This window comes from Octopus bimaculoides, chromosome 5, assembly GCF_001194135.2.
Source record: "Octopus bimaculoides isolate UCB-OBI-ISO-001 chromosome 5, ASM119413v2, whole genome shotgun sequence".
NCBI classification, from domain to species: domain Eukaryota; kingdom Metazoa; phylum Mollusca; class Cephalopoda; order Octopoda; family Octopodidae; genus Octopus; species Octopus bimaculoides.
In genome coordinates this window covers 34,278,428-34,289,050 of record NC_068985.1, presented here as the reverse complement: position 1 = coordinate 34,289,050, position 10,623 = coordinate 34,278,428, and the positions used below count along the sequence as shown (strand labels likewise).

The window sequence follows — 10,623 nt, the reverse complement described above, 5'->3', positions numbered from 1 at the left end:
ATATGTGTATATGTGTGTGTGTGTGTGTGTGTGTGTGTGTTTGTGTGTCTGTGTTTGGCCCCCTAACATCGCTTGACAACCGATGCTGGTGTGTTTACGTCCCCATGACTTAGCGGTTCGGCAAAAGAGACCGATAGAATAAGTACTAGGCATCCAAAGAATAAGTCGTGGGGTCGATTTGCTCGACTAAAGGCAGTGCTCCAGCATGGCCACAGTCAAATGACTGAAACAAGTAAAAGAGTAAAAGAGTATGTATACATACATATCGTTTGGAGAAAACATAAATCCGGAGAAGCACACTCTAAGATGTAGAGCAGTATACATTTTTTACTGGGGAAGGTAGGTTTACGGGATTATCCTGGGTTTCCCATCCATAAAGGGTTTATGGGTGTTGTGTGGAAATAGAACATCCCTATTGGTTAGCTCCTAATTGACTGTTTCACAATATAAATGGACATAAGCAGAGAGCCTTCAGCGGGTTGTAAAACCGAGAGTTGCGTATTGTCAAGGGTTATTACCAGTATCTTGAGTAGAACGATTTGCAAATACATTGTTGTTATTCCGTTGTATCGTACGTCGAACGTGCGATACAACAATGGGATTACCGTTTTATGGGATATAAAGTTAAACACTTTATGGATTGAAAACTCAGGGTAATCCCATAAACCGGCCTTCTCCAGTAAGAGATATATATATATACATGCATACATACATACATACATACATACATACACACATATATATATATATATATACAGTCTGTTAAAGTCTGTCATACCGGCCATGACGAAGGGAAATAGCCCTGAAACTCGAGTCGCCTTTATATATATATATTTATATTTATATATTTATATATTTGATCCTTTATATTGAACACTCAATATTTCATCTACATTCAATACTTTCTTTCATGGTGCCATCCATTTTTATTTTATTTTATTTTATATTGTATATTGTATATTATATTATATATTGTATATTCCATATTCTATACCCCACATTAGTTCTGCAGGAATATAAATAAAACATAAAAAACAGACAGTGTTGGAACTCTTTTAAACAAAATAATATATTCCTCTATACACAATCATACAAAAAAAACCCACCTTTTTTGTATTTATTTTTACTCGCATATATATATATATATATATATATATACACACACATACACATATATATATACATACATACACACACACACACACACATACACACACACATACATACATACATACATACATACATACATACATACATACACATATATACATACATACATACATCGGATTGTCTGAATTTTTCCAAAATACTCTCCCCACTCCTTCGGAAAAAATTTTCCCAGCAAACTTCTTTATAATCGTAATTTATGTCGTTTGAATTCCGCCGAGGTCGACTTTGCCTTTCATCCTTTCGGGGGTCGATAAATTAAGTACCTGTTGCGTACTGGGTCGATCTAATTGACTGGCCCCTTCCCCCAAAATTTCGGGCCTTGTGCCTAGAGTAGAAAAGAAGAATGTATGCCGTTTTAAAGGTTTTTTATATAAAATTTCGTTAAAAGACATCTATTTCCCAGAAAGTTAGGGGGGGGGCGGATCGTGTGAATTTTCCGAAAGTCCTCTCCCTACACCCCGGTTCGTTTGTGCAAATTTTGGTTTTCAGATTCAGGAGTAAAAATGTGTAGTAAACCAAATTCAGATTTTGTTTACTACACATTTTTACATCTATTACATTTTTTTTTTTTTTTTTTTTCGGTTTTGATGGCCGGGTGTTAAAGTAAACATTAAGCTGAACTCGTGTGACAGTATAACATTAATGTATAGAGGCGGAGGCGGAATGTGTTCGAACGTATGACATATGAGATCAATGTATATAAGAAAAGCAGGAAGAAAAAAATTTTTAACGTGTACCCACGGGTCTGTGATGATGGTAACATGAGGATTCTTAATAAGATAATACTTATTATAGAGTTTTAAAACCAATTTTGAAGTTCTTGGAGGCACTGCCTATTTGCATTTGTTTTAATAAAGTTTGTGTGTTTTAAAGCTATAATAAATATATAAATATGTAATTCCAGCACAACTTTGATTCAACATAGTTGTAATTAAATCATCAAAACGATGAAGTGGCTTGCTTGCGACCAGTTGCTATGATTAAAAAAAGTCTCCACAAATAATTTCGATAGTTTTAACAGAAAGCTTTGGAAGAATTAGAAGAAAGTTCTCCACTAATTTTCTTTCATGTAAACAAATGTTTATGTTAATTTAAGAATTTGCCAGCAAAATCTTAATAAATGACAACGTTTTAAATGATGTATATGTTTATTTTATACATGAATATAAAACGTTTCATAGCGATAAAAACAGAAAGTCGAGGTGCGTGAAATACCTGTAGCGGGCTGAAATGTGACATGCCATATCACGTCGATATGATGTAGCCCACTACCAAATGTAGCGTGTAGATGTAACACTTGAAGATTCTCGCGTCGGAAGTAACTAGTAAACATCGAAGAATCAACACCAAGAAGGAAGAAATATTATTTAAATATATTTATTCGTTTACCCAAACAGTAATTGTAGTGGCAGTGACAAGTTCGCTGGCTGGCTGGCTGGTAGTTGATAGTGTAGAAGCTGCTGTCTGCCAGTAGAGAGGGAAAGAGTAAAGAATGCACAGTGTTGACTAGAAAGGATAAAGATGGCATTGTCTTTCTTGGGGCCGAAAGCTTCTCTTCGTATGTCGAGCAAGGGGCGAAGGAAAGTGTTGCACCTTAGTCATAGGTGACACACAAAAAAGGGTGTTGCTCCTTGGTCTGACTGACACAAAAGAGCAAGAGACAGGAAATGCTCTCTGTTATATAGATTATGGTCAGTAATGTAGGTTAAACCCTAAACAAGGAACTGACCTTTCCTTGACCAGCACAGGTCCTTGGAAGTCAAGTGTCTCCCCATCAATTATCTGGTGTGGAGAGGATTTCCCACTTGTTTTGACAAGCAACAAGCGGGTAGATTTGGTTTCAAATCTCAGGCAGGGCTAAGCGAGGTCCCTACATATCCATTACCCGTCCCCCTTCTTCTAACATAAGTTTTATAGAAATGTATATTATCATGTTTTTGTGTGTGTGTGTCACGTGTACGTGTTTACATAAGTTACAATATGTTTTATTGCGAAGCAGCTAAAGAGACGTAATTAGACAGTAGAAATTAGAAATAAAGCTATACATTCTTGTAATTAAACTTTAGATGAATAATAAACAGTATTTACTTACCCGACAAGAACGAGTCTTACATTTCGATTATAAGGTGTAAGACTAAATCAAGCCTGTCTAGAAGATCAGAATATTTTTTTAGATCTCTCCATACTATATTACAATGCTAAAATATATCCACTTGCATTGCATTAAATAACTTCAGGACCAGGAATCATTTCTTAAAACTCTAACCAATTATGTAATTAATCTGAAACCATTGTCTGCTCTTCTTCCTGGCTCTATTTTCTCTTTCATTCTGCAATATAAAATTGGGAGGACTTCTGAGTGAAAAAGAGAGAGAGAGAGAGTGGTAGCAATAATTTTCTTCCCCTCTTTCCCAAACTAAGCATTTCAACGTTATCTTTCATTCATTAAGCAATCAACAACGAACCGTTCCTCTCATCATGGACAATTCTGCACTTTGGAAACCCTTCTTATGTACACACACACACACACACACATCCATCCATCTATCTATCTATACATACATACATAGAAAACACCTGAGGAAGTTGATTCCAGGGTGACCCAAAAGTTCTATTACAAAGGTTAAACAATGTATTTTGGCCAAATCTGAACCAATTTACTTGAAAACTTGAACACTAGTTTTAAACATTTTCAGCAATGTTACAGCAAAAAAATTATTCAATAAATTCACCTCATTTCTTTATTACAGCCTTAAGTTTACCAGGCACTGCTTCAATAACTGCTCGCTAGACTTCTAGTGGTACTTTATCCCATTCACACTGCAGAGGTCCATCCGAACTTTCAACAGGTCTTGTTATAAATCCTGCTGGGTTTCTAGCAACCCTCCTCACCAGGGTAGCCTTGTGGGGGTGCCAGTTTAGTCGCCAGCAACCCGACCATGCAACAGGTTGTACTGGATTACATGTTACCAGTAGCACTTATGAGAGCCTCACAAGTGACCTGACACATACATACATACATACATACATACATACATACATACATACATACATACATGCATACATACATACCCCATTGATGTTGTTGAAATTCCAATGAAGGAGCCTTGGATCTATGTTATAAACCAGCTCTTTCTTATTGGCATGAAATCTTGAAATGAAAATGGATAATGACATACATACGTAGGGGCATAATGAACCATTTAAAATGTCTTTTTGAATGATTTTTTTCTACAACTAAGCTGACTACTCCAGCCTAAATCAGTAACTGATTTATTTCTTCAGTTGTAATTAAGAAAAGTTGCATTATTCAGACCGAATTACAAAATATACCTTATATCATGTAGAATTTCATGAATACAAACATGGCTGATACTGATAGCAACACCAATACAAACAGTACTGTGACACACGTGAGCTATTTAAGACAACATAAGCACTTATTCTTGACTTAAGATTTAAACTAAAATCAGCTTCGGAGCTATGAAGAAACCTGTGATGGGCCTTCTATTGGCTATTTGAAGTAGTTAAAAATTACTGGGATGAAGCTCACTCTAAGTTAAGCAAATTTACAAAACAGCTTCAGCAACGAGCATCCTTCTCAGAAAAAATGGCTTGCTTTTGTGATGTTAATTGACCTTCTCAAAATACTGCAAACCAGTCAAAATCTGCCTTAAGTGAGGCTTAAAATATATATAAACAAACTGCTGCCATCCTCACTAAATTCTCATTATACGTATTTCCACATGTAACTCATTCGACAGAGATGACTAGGGGTGGGATATATTCAACTTTAGAACATTTTGAAACCACAAATTGTAAAAAAACGTTTTCAACTTTTTCCAAACTGTCGTTAAGCAACTGGCCATTCTCAGCACCATTAAAGAAAAATCCAATTACTTTAATGTTGAAAGATATTGACAATGTTGCCAAAGAACACATGGAATCAGGGAATATTAACTGCTGGACAATTAAAGCCTTCATATACATGGCAGCCATCACTCTTAAAGAATGCCTGGGAGAAATCTGCAGTATACATTGTAATGAAATTACTAAACAGAAGTAATCTAGATGGAAAACAAAATTTGAAGAAACCATCAAAAATCTGCACCAACATAATTTGAAGGTTAACCATAATGATAAAATGTAAGGAGAATAATGAGTTTACACTTCACCAATTACATCTTTTGCGAAAATTAACAAAACTCTACAGCGATTCTTAATGCCAAGCTTTTGCAAGAAGGCTAATTACTCAAAAGCATGAACTCAGCATACTGAATGAAAATCTTCACTTCCATTAGAAAATCTTTGAGTGAGATAGTATATATATATATATACCACAAGTTTGTTTCCAATCCACAGACATTATTCAGGGAAATGAGGAAGTAAAACGTCACTGTTACAAAATCTCCCTCTCGAGATTTTGAATCATTCTGGTCAAAGATCTGAAATTAAAAAGGGCTTTCAACTTTAAGGCATTGCGCTTTACGGAGTTAGGAAAGAATACTGTAAAACATCTACAGTAAAATATAAACAGTCAAGCCTGAAACTTTGCTGAAGACAAACTGCAAAATAGGAATGCATCTGGAAGAAACCTAATCGTTGGATACTGATACAAGAGGCTGACTCTTTGCAAAAAGGACTATAGTAGGCCAGACTGACATACAAAATTGGCTTGGTAGAACATGGACGAATCTTGTAGCCAAGAATGAAACCATTGAGTTGGTAAAAAACTAGAGGTCCATTTCTTGTCTAGACATTACATATAATGCCTCAGCTAATTCTTTCAGCATCATTGTGATTCCAACAATATAGTAACTGATGAGCAGACAGGTAAAAAGAAGGCAATGTGGAAATATGCCAAACAACTTTTGATAAGCAAAGCTGTAGTGTACAAAGTAAGAAAACACTGCAGAAACCTTGTGACATATGGTTTGATTATATGAAAGCATTCAACCTTATTTCCCACTCATAGCTGCTGAAGTCTCTGCACTAAACAAAAGTATCTACTATCAGGTTGGTGTGCAAAGGTAATGCTATCTAATACTATTGACAGCACTCACAGCTCAACCAAGACCAATGACTGCACTAACTTATGTAACTCAACTTTGGCTACATAGTTCAACAAATGTATCAGTCTACTGTCACAGCTGATGCACATCTCAACCAAACAAATGAACTTATTCACTTGGCTTAAATATCTTCTTTTCTGTCATTCATTATAACGACATAACATAAGTATTTTGTATTTGAAATTTCGCAGTGATTTCTTGTTCATTCATCTCCAAGCCAAAATATTACATTACAGTTAGCACCCAGTAAAAAGGAGAATCCATCCTGAAATTAGGTCTACACCTGAAAAAATTGTGCCCTGTGTTTGATAAGATGTGAAGGGTGTCAGCTATCATGAAGTGTTAAATCAAAACAAAACAGTTGAATTAGATACATATTGTAGTCAATTGGAAGCGCTACACAAAAGTTTAAGAAAAATTGTCCATCAACAGTCAGTTGTAGCAGAGTGTTACTCTTACAAAATAATACAGGACCACATATCCAAGGAAAAGATGATGGCTGTAATGTGGAAGTACTGCTTCATTCTCTTTATTCCCATGACCTTGTTCCATCTGACTATCATCTTTTCAAATGATTGCAACAGTATTTAGATGAGGAATGATTTATTAATAGTGAAGGGATCAAAAATGATATTGGATGTTTCTTTGCTTTGAAACCTGTAGAATTTTAGGCCCAAGAAAATCAACACTTTGCCAAATAGATGGGGCTATATTATCAATAATGAGGTTAAATATTATCTTGACAAAATATATCAATGACGCATTTGTTTCTTTCTCATCTTGAAATGTGACAAGATTTTCGTTCCAAACAAATAGTATGGCAAGATAGAATCCTTTTTCACTTTTTCAAGAAAAGAATGAAATCATACTGAAATGAACTTCAAATTATTTTACAACAGAATTACTATGCCTGCAATGAACATTTTAGTGCAAACAGGAATGTGATTATCGCAATTTTTTTTTCCTGAAAAATATTCAATGTAATTTTATCCCAGAACATGTGAACATTGCACAGATTACACCATATGAATGTTCTCTTGTATCAGGCATACATTCAGTAACAAACCAAGCCTCTACTACTACTATGCTACCTAACAATCAGGTTGACCATTCTATGGTCAATATGCTGTCATTTACCCAAAATGACCGTCCTCTATACTGTCAAAAAAACTAATATCAACAATATACTGAACTGGAAGAGTGAGAAATATAAATACTTGAAAGTGTTATCTCAGTATATTTTTTAAGAGAAGATTACTTTCTTTTTAAAACTCCAACTTTAGAAAAAAAACTTCATCTAACATAAGTTACAAAAAAAGTCCTGATTCTAATGGTGCTTAACAAAATCAAGGAAGAATATTTGCAATGTAAAAATACCCTATTTTGGGGAATTAATGTTTGTTTACATGCCTTCTCAACAGCTACAAAGCTGCACCTTATGTATCCTGAAAAATTAAAGAAAGGCAGAACAATAGAAAAAATACCATAATCAATTTAGGAAAAGCGAAACAGGACAGTTGAATTATGGAGAACTATCAGTTATGAGGCATCGCTTATCACATGTTAACAAATAATTGCTCTTACATCAAGCAAAGAATGAATAATAAAATAAAAACAATGCACAGAAAAAATAAAGAAAACCCTTGTATACAAATTAATCACCCTCAAAGAGAAACTAAGAGTTGTTAACAAAAATTCTGCCTTCAGAAGAGAGCAATGTGGAGTAGCATTTGTTTTATGTTGCACTGTGAATGTGGGAGGTGTATAAGGTGGTATTGTATCACTGTCTGTATATTCCCACTTAAGCCTGTCTATTGAAACAGTTTCCTTTTTACCATTAATGTCTATGGTACATAGTTTGTGTGTGACAGGACACGATAGGGTCCTGTGTATGGAGGTGTGAGAGGGGTTTTCATTACATCGTTTTGTAGAAACACATAGGTCCAAGAATCAATGTCTTTTGGAACTGATGATTTAGTGGTTAGGTGTCGTGTTGACATGGGTGGCAGTTCTTGTATGTATTTGCAAAGTCTGAAGTTTGTGTATGTACATAGTGGGGTCTTGTGTGCACAGATCCACTGGGGCCAACATCTGGCCTGGCAGCAAAAGAGGTGTGCCATAAACAAGTTCTGCTGGGGAATAACTGAGATCCTCCTTTATCAAGGCTCAACAGCCAAGAAGGACTATTGGAAAATATTCACTCCAACACTGCCAATCTGGGTAAGGATGCAAAGCCGCTTTCATTTGACGGTGGAATTGTTCCACCATATTGTTGGATTGTGGATGGTAACTGGTGGTTTGAATCTGACATGCACCTATGGTCTTTGTGAGCTCGTGGAAGAGTTGTGATTCAAACTGTTTTCCACAGTCAGTGGTGATGGTGGTAGGGACTCCATACCGTGATATCCATCCTGTGAGAAAAGCTTTGGCAACAGATTCTGCAGTGATATCTACTAAAGGAATAGCTTGCAGTCAACATGTTAAATGATCAATGCAGGTGAGCAGGTAGGTATCTCCCTGGCTGACTGACCAAGGTCGATGTGTACATGGTTGAAACACACATCTGGTGTGTTGAATGTGCCAAGGGGTACATGGATGTGCTTATGCACTTTTGACTTCTGACAGAAAAGGCAGGAGCGTGACCAAGCAGTGATGCCTCGTCTCATATTTGGCCAAAAGAATCTAGCCGAAATAAGTTTCAGTGTGGCAGTGATGCCAGGGTGTGACAGGTTATGCAGTGTGCTGAAGACTGTTTGTCTGTAGTTCTCCAGAACAAAAGGATGAGGAGAATTCGTGGAAGTATCACACAAAATCTGTGCGCCAGCTGGGGGTACTGGGAAGTACTTGAAGATGCATGTAGAAAAGGTGGGTGAGGATATATCAATTGTCTTTAAGCAAGGTTGATCTTTAGCCAGGAGATGCAGGTCGACGTCTGTGGGTGACGACAGTGAATTCAGTGGTAGGTGCAATAAGGCATCTGCTGCAGTGTTATCTACACCAGAGATATGGCGGACGTCGGCAGTAAATTGGGAAATGAAATCCAAGTGTCTAGTTTTCCACAGAGACTACTTGTCAGGCTTCGAGCACAGGGCAAAGGTGAGTGGACGATGGTCCATAAAAATCGTGAATTGGCATCCCTCGATTGTGTACCAGAAATGTTTGACTGCTAAATACATAGCTAACAGCTTCCATCCGAAAGTGCTGTAGTGAGTTTCAGTTGGTTTAAGCTGCCGAGAGAAAAAGGCAAGAGTCTGGAGTTGTTGCTGGTGAAATTGTTGTAACACTGCACCTACGGCGGTGTTGGATGTATCCACTACAAGGGATAGTTGAGCGTCCATGACAGGATGGGCATGAAGCAATGCCTGAGTGAGTTGCTGCTTTGCTGTGTTGAAGGAGTCAAGCTGGATGGAGTCCAATGCTATCGGTTCATTCCTCTTTTTCCTATTCCAAAGGAGCATGCTTAGCGGATATAGGATTTCAGTTGAATGAGGAACAAAGCGCTGATAGAAGTTGAATAGTCCTAAGAAATGTCAGAGCTGACGTAACGAGGTGGGTGAAGGTAACTCCTGCAATGCTTTCACCTTGTCAGGCAGTGGCGATATGCCTTCGGGGCTGATGACATGAGCTAGGAAGGTCAAAGAAGATGTGCCGAAAACACATTTGGTAGGGTTGATCTGCACTTGATAAGTCTTGAACCGCTCGAACAGCTGATATACATGATGGAGATGTTCCTTGGGTGAGGCGCTAGCTATCAAGATGTCGTCTATGTATGCATAGACAAAGTCTAAGTCTCGAACGACTTTGTCAATGTATCTTTGAAATGTGCTGGCTGAATTCTGTAAACTAAATGGCACAGTTAGGAATTTGAAGGTGCCAAAAAGAGTGGTTATGGCAGTCTTTGGAATATCATCTGGATTAACAGGAATCTGGTGGTATGCCTTAACCAGGTCCAGTTTGATGAATACTCTACAGTTGTGGAGGGATGACGCAAAATCCTGAATTTAGGATATTGGGAACCTGTTTGGCACCGTGATGGAGTTTAATCTCTTGTAGTCACCAGAGGGCCGCCAGTTTCCAGAATGCTTTGGAACCATGAGCAAGGGTGATGCCCAGGGGCTATTAGAGGGGTGGATGATGCCCAACTAGAGCATGCGGTTAAATTTGGCCTTGACTACCTTTAGCTTCTCTGAGGAGAGGCGGAAAGAGTGAGAAAAAAAAACGGAGCACCTTTAGTTTTGAGGAAATGGGTAGTAATGGAGTTGGAGCAACAGTAAAAATAAATTAGGTTAGTCGGCTCTGGATATGAGTTTAAGAGTGCATGGTACGGGTCGTCCATGGCAGATTTGAAAAATATTGGACTAACCACAGGGGTTAGTGGCCT

General features: G+C 37.3%; 1 protein-coding gene across 7 annotated transcripts in view; it reads right to left on the bottom strand.

Moving 5' to 3' along the window:
- LOC106869178 (uncharacterized) overlaps positions 1-3,518 on the bottom strand; it is a 100,254-nt gene extending 96,736 nt beyond the window's left edge. For all 7 annotated transcript variants that reach the window (XM_014914800.2, XM_052968285.1, XM_052968286.1 and 4 more), the window contains exon 1: positions 3,263-3,518. The gene's annotated coding sequence lies outside the window, so the exon portion shown is untranslated. The remainder of the gene's footprint in view (positions 1-3,262) is intronic.
- Between the last annotated feature and the right edge of the window lie 7,105 nt (positions 3,519-10,623).